The 12,776-nt window shown below is 28.4% G+C and overlaps 1 protein-coding gene across 5 annotated transcripts in view; it reads left to right on the top strand.

Moving 5' to 3' along the window:
- Positions 1-12,776, top strand: part of LOC143193470 (uncharacterized) — a 187,173-nt gene that overhangs the window by 149,064 nt on the left and 25,333 nt on the right. The gene's annotated exons all lie outside the window — the stretch shown is intronic.

The following is a 12,776-nucleotide window of genomic DNA, read 5'->3' as shown; positions in this document are numbered from 1 at the left end:
TTTAAGAGCTTTTTTTAAAAAATTAAGTCGGGACTTCTCGCATTTCCTAGGTTTGCGATCTCTTAGGTTTCATAATAGGCAGTTAACATAATGTTGATCTATCTTGGATAGCATTTTTAGTTGTTCAACATTGTTAAATATTTTATCATATGAGTACACAGCACGTGCTATTTTTCCCCAACAATTTTCAATAATATTACTAGTATTCAAATAAGGGAAACGCACTATCCACTCTAAAATTTGAATATTATGTTCTGAAAAAATAGTTCTTAACGAATTTCGCAATATGATCAGTAGCATTATCTTTCTGAAAAATATAATTCTGACCAGATATGTGTGTCCCATATTTCAACTGTTTATTAATCAATTCATCATCAATCAAAGCAGCTGTTTTCAAAACAGAAGCTTTCCTTTAAATACATTTTATTTGGTTAAATCATGCACAACAACGTATACATTATCTACGTAGAATTTTGTACTAAGCAAGCTATTTTGACGAGAAGTTTTGCTTCACTATTTTAATATAAAAAAAATGCCGAAGTCACGCTCTAACAGAGCAAAATTTTGGCTAAAGTGATTTTAAAATGTTAATTTTGATTTATAAGGCACAAAACGACGCAAATATCAAATATAAGGTCATATACAGGAACTAAATCAATATATGCTAATATAGAATAGTTATTTCAACAATTTCAAGTATAGAAAAGAAATTGATTCAGCTTGAGAGACTATCATAATCGGTGAAATTCGAAAAAAGCTTGATGTTCTATTCTGCACACCTTTTCGGTTTATAATAATTTTTGCACAATAAAATTCATATTAAAATGTATTCAGAAAATATTTGTTGAGATTACACCATCTAATTTTATTCATGTTAAATAAACAGTTTCAAAAATGTTATCAATTTGTAATCAATCCTATACCAACTGTCTAAATACAACCAAAATTCAATTTTTCTTATTTCCGTTAAAATCAATCGTTGCTTATAATCATATTATATAAATAATTTTACTCGTAAATTACGCCTTTTATTTTTGTTTAAACTAGTTGATTTATAGCGTGTAACATTATTACTAATGATAATTAATCATGCTGGAATGAATATGGAATATGTTCCTAACAACTGACAAAACGCGGCTTTGACAAAAATACCTGCATTTGAACTTTTATCACGAGTGGTTTCCGCTATTCATTGAAAAAATATATACGCTGGCCATGACAACAAATGACTTCCTCAAAGCTATTGAAATGATGCCAGCGAGCGTTTAATTTCTGTGCAAACATTTCCGTCAAACCGAACATGGACTCCCTCCCTTCGATAACATGTCAATAACTCGTGTTGTTCTCCATTATGTATAATAGATAGGCGTAAAACTAAATGTAACATCTTGAATATATTAACCAAATTTAAAAATAACAATGCCTACGTAATTAAATTAAAATCTATTTTTATATGTTGTTGATATATTGTGCTTTTTATTAATTCTTCAATACTAAAATGTTAAATAAATGCTTTAACAATTACTATTATTAAACATTTATCAGATCTATATGAACATTATTGTTGAAATAATTATGAACTCACATATCACTAAATATGTCTTTTGGAACTTGTAACACATTTTTTTGTAAACGTTGTAATCTACAAGAAGAGCAAATTGCTACCTCGGAACTGTTGACAACTGCTGGAGTAATCTTTTGGAAATAAAATTTGAAAATTATTACGTAAACAGGCCTTTTCAACACCTAAACCAATTTCGGCTGGAGTTCCCCAGGATTGTGTCTTCGGATCACTCCTTTATCAATTCTACATTTCTGATATTCTAACAACAAAAGAAACAGCATTGGGACATTTGCTAACGATACAGTTATTACGAAAAAAGATATTTATCTGCCTAAGGCTCTAGAAAATGTACAAGTGGAAGTCAACAAGATCTACAAATGGACTTACAGACAGTAAAATACAGTTTAATTGCTCCGAATCTGTTCATTTTAATTTTGCGTTGCGGTGAAGTGATAAGAAACTAATTATATCACTTGACGAGTGCCAGACTCCTTACCAACTATTTGCTAAATACCTCAGCATCTATCTTGATGGTAGATTAAATTAAAAACATCACGATAGGCAAAAAAACATCAGATCAGATTCAAAATCAAACAACTCTAGTAGTTAGTCCGAAGATGATCGCAACATGCCATAAAATCAAAGAGATCGGTTTGTAAGACAATCATAATGCCATTTTAGACCTATAGGGTACAAATATGAAGTTATTCCAAAACTTCAGACCAACAGAAAACCAATACCAAAGACGCCAAAACGAAATACCAAAAGAAAGTTGCCAATTCTCAGTCCCAAAGGTACCAATGCTTATCGCTACGTAACCAACGAAGAACTGCATTATGTCCTCTAAATCAAATAGACTTATGAATTTATCCAAGATTTCGTCTTAAAGTATGAAATAAGGTTACTCAATCACAGCAATGTGGAAACAACACAGCTACTGGGCAACACGCAGGAAATCATAAGATTGAAGCGAACCAAACCACACGAACTTATATAGTGTATAAATATTACTTTTCTACAAACTGATGTATTTATCCCGTACTCGTATTATTTTGTTACTGCTTGATATCAACAAGATTTTTTCCAACAAAAAATTACATTTAAACTACACAATAGCTCATAACGAAACAAAAGTTCTTTAATAAAAATCATTACAGCTTCCGAACAGTTAATGTACGTATATATAACAATATATACGTACATCAATAAACACATCCTAATCCCTCGCAAACTCGATGAGATCAATGTTAATGCGGACTTCGCAGTAACTTGTAAAGCAATACATATTGAGATATAATATAAAACCAATCTCCCAACAACCCAAAAAACATGCATCTTTGAACTGTCATGTATACATCAGCTCGAAGACTTACTGAACGATACGAAATTTTGGTTATGAACACTGACGCACCTTAGAATACTTTTCTCTTGCCGTAAATTAAAATAAATTACTACAGTCCGTATATACAATTAAGCCCATTAAAATTTACAACTAATAATAATGTTACATTATAAGACGTTTCAATTAATAATAATTAAAATTAATTATATTATTCTAATAGAACAAAGAATGGCAGTTTCATGTAAATTACAGACTATTATGAGTACACTACTTTATATATTTATTACAAAAATAGATATTTAAATTTTAGATAATGTAACAGTTATTTATAGAATTATATTAACTAAGATAATTCTAGCAACAAAACACCCGAAACACTTTAATTATTTATTTGGGCACTACCAAAGGATTCGTTAAAGATTCGAAGTCATAAACAGTAGCGAAACAAATGAACTCTGGCTGCATCATCACCATATGCCGATGATTATCATATTAATTCATAAAACTTTATTGATTCATGAATATTCTAATGGTTTATAAATTTAGATAATTTGTAATAATTACTAAGGAAATACTGGTTAATTTCCATAGTTTTTGTATAAAATTACTTTTTAAAAAACTCCGCTAATGTTATCTAATTATTTTAAATATTCCACAGTTCTCATATTTTTCCATATTGTTCCCATTAAAATATAATTAAATGGGATTTATTTTTCATTATGAATGATATTGCAAATCCAGTAATAGTCGCGTGTAGGAAGAAATTATTATAAGTCAGCGTAACGTTACCAAATTAACTTAATTGACCGATAGTTAAAATTCATTTAAAAACATAAACAAAGATTAATCGAAACTCATTTCAGAGCGTGTCTCTAAAGACTAAAAATAGGCCCGTAAAACGTTTAAAAGAGAAAAAATCGTAGTTTTTGACAACGGTATATAAATAACCGACGTGTTTCTAGAAAATAATATGGTTATATGTTGTCATTCGATCATCAATTCTCATGTTTAAATATATCGGAGAAAATTTCCATTACGCCGATGTCATAAATTAGTTAGTCCGAATTGATTAATTAATAGGATCAAATAAAAAATATAGACCACGTACAAAAAGAACATAACAGAGGGTTTTACTGTGTATTAAATCATCGAATATTAAACACCGAAGGCAAAGAGGATTCTGGATATTCAAAAAATTGATAAAAATTGTTGACACTGTTTCTCGATCACATGTTCTAAAACCGGAGAAAAAATATTTGGAAACATTAAAATAGAAACCACCCGCAATATTCTCTAGGCCTTGGTCCTTCTGATTACTATCTGATTACTAAAAAATATCCTTTAAAACTAATTTAGAGGACTAATAATATAGATACAGAGGTGCTAAAAAGTATCTTAAATTATGACCTTTATTTTAAATCCTGGTTAAAACGTTGTCTTCTGAGATGTAAAACAGCACGTCATGATAAGATAAATAAAAAATTCCATATAAAATTAATTAACTAAAATTAAATATTAATAGATAATTAACGCTTCTCAAAAAAACAGTAAAGCTTTTTAAATGAAACGCAAATGGATTATTTATTTTTCTAAATTTATGTCGGGCCCTTCAGAGTATTATAATTCCCTTTGGAAACATCTTATGCTAACGTTTTTTCCATTCTCCGAGACAATTGTTGAATTAAATTTCTGGAATAGCCTCTTAAGCCCTTGCTGTTTCAGTTTAAATTCCTTCAACGATTTCGAATGAGTTTCCTCGAAGCCGCAAAATATTGTTAAACAATAAACTGTGATTAAAATAAACTTACATATAAAAAAAATCATCTTTCAATTTCATTAACAAATAATATAGTTATTGACAATGAAATAGTTTTGAAATAGTGTCCATATAAAATTAAAGATTGAACTGAAATTGTAAATTCACTATGCTTTTCTACAAACCAGATTTAGCTTCTTGTGCTGCTTTAATGTTTATAGTTGTTATTAGTTGTTTCCAACCTTCCTGTCTGATTTTATATAGATGTTGGATATTATAGCATGGAGACCCAGTTTATTAATAATCAACACAGTAGTTTAGCAAGCAAAAAAATAACAAAAGGAAAATGGCAGAAAAACCAACAAAGTATGCCAATAAGTATAGATCAAGAAAAAATGACTGCGCAATAATTTCATGATCATGAATCATGAATGAATTTTTCAAGCAGGTTCCAAGTTGTATTTTTTTCCTCATTTGCCTCATAAAATGTTTAGAATTCCTTTCTTTTAGAGACAACAAATTGGGACAAGTTCAATCTATCTACTTGATATAATGTCCAGTATATCAGTAATGTTTCCTTTTTTACGTTATAATGTTTTAAAATGACTATCTGTTGTTATAGATTCTTAAAGTTACTTGCTCATTCATTATTAATATTTATAGACTTTGAAGGAACGTTGTTCGTTCAAATCTCCTTTGGGCGCTGGTTAATAAAATTATTCTTATATTATTTTTTTTATTATAAAATAAGAAAAATCCGCTTTGAGATACTTTATGTGTTAAGCTTTTTCCTGAACGTATTTTTTATAATCTCATAAAATTAAGACGCCATCGTTTCCACATGCTCTGGATTTTATTGGTCTACTCTTATAGAGTCTGTAACATAAAAATACAGAACATATGCTAAGATTTGTGTAGAAAGAAATATTTTAAATATTACTGGAAATCGATTTTCAAGTTTAATTTTATAATGAAGTTCATAATCGCCCTGGAAATTTACTAATATCAAACCTACGAACACATTAAAGTATTCTTAAAAACATTCTTAAAAATCAATAATATGAAATAATTACATTGTTTGTTGTCACTATTAAAATTAAATAAATATTTATATTAGTAACAAATGTACTAACTTGAATATATTATTGCTGCCTTGTACAACCTTAAAGGAGTGTAATATAAAAAGAAATTAACAAAATTTGGTTATACTAAAATTAGTAAATTAATATTATGATATAGATTAACCAAATGTCACTAGTCAATAAAAACGTATATTATACATACTGAAAGAATTCAGCATGTGCTTAATCACGAATTTTAGCGGAAGCCGTGTAAGATAATTATGTAAAGAATGCTTAAAAATAGACAAAATAATTGAAAATAGTTCACGCTTAATCATTGCTTAATAACAAATAATTAGAATTTGATAATTTGCCAACATTAGAGTTTCATAAGCAGTATATTGAACTGGCGATTTATCATTTTTATTTCTGTCTATGGTTAGGATGAATAAACCTACGTTACAATGATTATCGCACTAATTTATTTATATAATAGAGCAATAAAATAAACAAAAAATGTTGCCACATTTTTTAGCTTTGTAGTAAATTTTATTCTTTTTGAATGTACCTACAATTCTATAAATATTATACTCAAGCAATTATGCATTGTTAATAAATAAAACAGTTAATAAATAGAAAAAAACAAATATTTATTGAGAGTAAACTTTTTTCCAGTCAAATAGATGAATATGAAGGGAACCAAACCAGATGAACTGCTATAGTGTATAAGTGCTTAATGTTAACTTTAGCTTAAGTAGTCTATTATATAGTATTTAATTTTAATACATATATATATATATATATATATATATATATATATATATATATATATATATATATATATACATACATATATATATATATATATATATATATATACATACATATATATATATATATATACATATATATATATATATATATATATATATATATATATATATATATATATATATATATATATATATACATACATATATATATATATATATATATATATATATATACATATATATATATATATATATATATATATATATATATATATATATATATATATATATATATTAGTCTCCTTTTACCAACCTGGGGTTTGTCTGAACTAGACCTACAGTTTAACGTGGGCTCCGAACCACTGTCCTCAGCATTAAGCCTACCGACTGGCGAGTGACCAACTTAGAAATCATCCCAGAAAACATCCGGTCTTACTCAGCCAGGTTACTGGCGTGACTGGGGTCATTTTCCTTGTCGGATTTTACACTCTTGCCTAGGACAATCACAAATATTAAACAATTACAAACATAAATTTACGACCATGCCCCAGCAGGATTCAAACCCGCGACTATCGCAACAGTAGGTAGCTTACAGCTTTTATTTAAATTGTATATAACAATTAAACGTGAGGGCTGTTACGTGCCGCACCTGAGTGGCAAACTTTATCAAAGAACCAATCAAATGTCTTCATAGCGAAATGTTTTTTAACACATGCCTATAATGTAGATTTAAATTGGCCAATCAAGTTAATTGAATAACCGATATAACCCCATCTGGATGTTCGGTAAAGCAAAACTTTTCTTCAGAGATCACTATTGAGTTGACTCTATTACTCTATGACTAAAATACATAAAAATGACAATGACATAAAAAAAATCGCGGGGCTACCTGATCACGTTCTAGCATCGACAGCTAAGTCGTATATTCATGGAAAAATGAAAAATATTGTATACTTGTCAGCTAAGCGTTCTGTATTATAAGTTGCTCAAACAAAATTAAACCATTGTAGGGACTTTCTATAACTGATTGTTAAAGAAAATGAAGTTTTATCCTAGCTATTTTTATTTCGATCGATATGAGTAGCATAAATTATTACCAAAAACTGGATCGATTCGTAAAGTACATGAAGTATTCTCAAAGCTAACAGTATATCTATCTTTTTTTTTTTGAAATTATCGGTCACTTTTTTTTAAATTAAATTGAATATGCCTAGTAATATCTTAATTTATAAATTAATTTATTACTATTGTTTTCTTATTGTACTATATTACTTCCCAAACTTTTATAATAGCAATAAAATATATAAATTTGAAAGAGAAACCAAAATTACCATGCTCAGATTATTTTGTAAATATACCAATACAAACATCGGTACTTAGATCATTAGATCTGTTGCTATCAACCCAATATGTTTTTCAAACTATTTGTTATGTTGTATCTTCGTATTATTTTTGATAAAAAAAATATTGTTGACCTTTTAGAGATAAATATTTATATTATACCTGTCGAACACTTTAGATAGACGTTTTAATATCAATTGTTCAAGAACACGTTTTGTTTTTACCAATAAACCGAAATATTGATAACCGAACAAGGTCATCTTACAACACAACGATACAAAAACACGGTTTGTCTATACATGGATATTTTTAACTATCCCAATACTAGCCATATAATTTAATTAAAATATTTACCATAGTTTGTAATTGTTTTAATTATTAAATATGAATACGAAATTGTAAAAATAATCAACCAGTATTTCAGCTATTTCTTGTTCCTGTTTTTGGTTTAAAATCAGTTTAGTGAACTATAAAGCCGGCTTGGTGGTAAAGGCGATGGGACGGTCCTCCTACTCTTGCGATAGCCGCGGGTTCGAATCCTGTCATCTGGGATGATGTCCAAAGTTGGTCACTTGCCAGTCAGTAGGCTTAATGCTGAGAGGCCCAGTCCAGATAAACCCATAGTTGGTAAAAGGAGGCTTTAAAATATATATTAAAAAAAATTAAATAAAAAACTTAATTTCTGAAATAAATGTATTAATTCAGTGAATGCAATAACTATAATCTGCAAAAATAAATATATCTATAAAATATAAATATCATATATAAATCATAAACAAAGAACTTTGGAACAAATCAAAATTACTTCTTCAATTTTTTCCCTTTTCCATATTTGTTTAGAGCCATCAATTTAATCTATTAGATATCTATTATGGGCTAACCCAAAAGTATATAGCACACCTTATGATTTGTAATATTTTATCTGGAAAATCATGATGTAGTGTATAATTAAAGAGTTTTAAATTTACATTTTTTAAAGATATTTGACATATATATATATATATATATATATATATATATATATATATATATATATATATATAAATATATTCATATATATATATATATATATATATATATATATATATATACATATACATATATATATACATATATATGAATAAACTTAGTCCTACTTACAACAACGAAACATGCAGTAACGATCATAAATTTCTTTGACACTTAATCCAATTGGTTTGGGATTTTTAACATCATCAACTAGTATTATAGTATTATAGTATAGTATCGTATATATATATATATATATATATATATATATATATATATATATATATATATATATATATATATATATATATATATATATATAGTATTACATTTCGGTATGTTTTCTTCATTCTGACGCATATCATACGATTGAACTGTTTTAATTATCGGTTCCATAATTTTCACAATAATATTGTAAAAATAATTATATCTCGTCATAATACATTTTTGTGTTGAACAAGTAAGTAAAATATTGACAGAAACAGACAGACTTTGCTGTGCTGCTCTGCTTTCAGTATGAGGGAACAAAAAGATAGAAATTTTAATACATCTTATTCGAATTGATAGCACTAAAGGAATATGAAAAAGGGAAAAAAGAGCTATAGACAATTTTGATTATATTTGCCACGAGATATGTTATGTTTTTAATTAGATTGCAGCCTTTTGTATATTCACATTAATTTATTTTTTATTTATAGATTTATATTTTATTATTTTATATATATATACATTATATATTCATTATGTACTTATATTTTTGTTATAGAGCTTTTTGATACTGTACAATATTTGTATTTACGTAGAATTTTATATTAATAAATGGTTTTAAAAAATTACATTTTGGTTTTATTTGAAATTTAATTGGTCAATAAAATGTGACGTCAGAAGTTAGTCACGTGATGCGTATAAAATCGTCGACCAATGAAATGCTCTCCTAATAAAATATTTTCATTACAGGTACCTGTAATGGTAATTTGAACTAACCAATGAAATTCAGCGAAATTACGTGCTCAGCGCCTTCTTGTTGAGACCACGCAAAACAATTCTGAAATTATTTGTATTTAGTTAACACTCTGTATATTATTCTATGAAATGCTCTAATAATTTAATCTCTAAACGCACTATTCCTTATGTCAACCATACTGAAAATGGCGCTCAAAATAAATAAACAACAAACGTAACATAGAAAGGAAGTGAACCAATCAGATCCCGTCGCGACGTTGATTTTAGTCCATGTATTTTATATAATATGAATATATTTTTGATCATCAATAATAAATAATTAAACACAGTTCCTATTTAAATAATCGGCATTTAAAGTGATACAAATTTCCTTACTTTTGAGTTGGTGCCAGTAACTTTAAACATTTGGAAATGAGAACTTATTGATTCACTTGTAATGTAAATACAAGTTTTATTGCCTTTGCTACCAATATTCGTCCAATACTGATTACAATTTTATGGTTTTAGACAATTTACATGTTATAAGGGTAAATATACTTATATTTTTAAATCAATTGATCAGATTAGAAATGTTTTAGTCAAAGATAGAAAAATTATCTTGATGGTATCTTGAATCTCACGATATAGCCCTATTTGACTTTATTTTTAAGATGCTTTTATTGCAGATATGACAAAACAGGTACCACTTTTTCGAAAAATTATATATCATGAAAATCTTAATCTTTACTGATTTAATTTTTATCTTGCATTCTACAAGAGAATACTCCATTAGTAAAATTGTTTGATTGAAAACATCATATTGTAAGACTATCGATAGCTGAATTTCTTATGCAGCTGACAAAGGATTTATACTTGTAATATATCGATTTGACGAGATTGAAAGCTCCTGATTGTTACTACGAGGTAAGAAAAGTGTCGTTGTTCAGTCCCTAGGAAGCATGTAAGACGTATTTGACCCCAATTATGAGCCACTATCAGGAAGCCACCATAGGAAGGAGCATCTGGAATAAAATATGATGTAAAAAATTAGTCTTCAACCAGTCTACTACCGAAACTTTAAGAATCCACAGCCAGCGAAATGATTTGAACGGGTGAACAAGTGAACGTACAGGGTATACCACTTACAACTACAATTATATAAGAGAGCTCATGTAATGTTAATTGTATAAATCAATCAAGGGACCGTACAGTTGTACCTCTGTTCTTTTCACATTATCTTGATATAGAAACTTGTTTGCTCTCTCTTAGTTTGTCTTCTCGATTGTTACTTTATGGAATCAAATCAATCAAAAGAAAATATTTTTTTTATATTTACCGTATCCATTATTATTTCAAAAATAAGAAGAGAAAAAGAGCATATTTTGATTTATTTATGTTCGTTCGTGAATATGTCAATATAAATTAATGTATCGTGTTCGCCCACAGAAGTGATTCAGACATATTCTGATATTTCTCAACGTAAAATCCTAACAGCAGTGAAAAATCGATAGAAACGAATTGTGTTTTACATTTATCATTATCCTACACCTTCTAGCTTGTAAACACGTCACGTAAACGGTAAAAGTCACCATTGAGTTGCGAATTCATCACCGGAATTAGGTTAAGTTTTTATTGTCACCAATCTAGGATCGGGTCAACCTCAATAGACAGCGATGATTGCATGCAGTTGTGCAATGGCACTAGACAAACTTTATTAAGGACGAAAGTGTGTCAATGAATCTGTTTTGCCAATATTGAAATTGGCACAAACGAGTTACGGGTGATTTTTGTTGCTCCTTTTTGTTTTTAATCGGATTTATTTGACGATCGCGGACGTCAGTTTATTTATAACGAATCGACGTTATGTTATTAAATAGTCGGTATACGAAGTGAAGCGCTTTGGCATGTGTTAAATAAATATTTACCCACGAAGGTTAATAACTGTTGTCAATTAGGCAATCATATGGGAAGAAAATTATCGCCCGACTTGAAAATGTTTGATTCCCAATAGAGTGATGGACGACATATATCAAAATTTTTTTACAACGACTGTACTATTTAAATATTTTAAAACACGTCATATTTTCATAGCAATCCTTTAAAATTAAGGCCCAAATTTAAAGGTTAATTTTAATTTTGTATAATGCTTTTTCCGATAACTACGAAATTCACACATCGAAAAAGATATCTTTAATTCCTTTAATATGTTGTCACTTATTTGTTCTTGAATGCTGAGAGTGTTCAACATGGTTACCTAAACAAATTTATACAAATGGATAAGACATAGCCCACTAAGCTCTGAGCGCTGCACAAAGAGCAGTATCCTCAAGGCTTAGGTTGAATATAGAGAGGTTTTTAGTTTTAATTGCAATGAGCCAATGAAGGGTCTATGTTTTTTTTTCTCATTGTGTTGCGGATCCGAGTGGTCTAATTTTAAATGGCTCTGCAGCATAGATCAAGCTAAATTTTGATCATCTGGGTATCAATCGATTGCAGCTTATTGACATAAGCTCATAACTTACAAAATCTAGAGGGCTCAGATCGGTGATATTGGTAGCCAATTCTCTATCATGGCGTCCGCAATGTACTGCTAAACTTCATCATCATAGATCTTGTAGGTCTGGTTTGGTTCCGTTCTATATAACATTATGTTTGTTAACCAATAACCCAATAAATGCAGCTTATCACAATAGGTAATTCTTCAAATCACAACTTCAATAGTTATTTCCTTTAATTTCATCAGATTTTCAGTTGCAGCTCATTGTGACAATAACGTTTTCTCAACAGTCCATACAATTGTCTTTTTTGTCAACTTTTTTGTAAAGTTTTATATTATATTTTTATATTATTACACTATTAATGTAAATAATTATGTTGCATTTATTGCTCATTACAATTAAAAGCAAGAAAACCAATTTATTAAATCGAAAATAAAAACGATTGCTCAGTTTACATACAGAAACTATTACAAAACGAAACTATTACGAAA

This window comes from Rhynchophorus ferrugineus, unplaced genomic scaffold (assembly GCF_030347505.1).
Source record: "Rhynchophorus ferrugineus isolate W39M unplaced genomic scaffold, kcgeb_rfMv2 rfM3, whole genome shotgun sequence".
In the NCBI taxonomy this organism is placed as follows: Eukaryota; Metazoa; Arthropoda; class Insecta; order Coleoptera; family Curculionidae; genus Rhynchophorus; species Rhynchophorus ferrugineus.
Note: the sequence above shows the minus strand (reverse complement) of the source record. Positions and strands in the feature narration are given on the sequence as shown.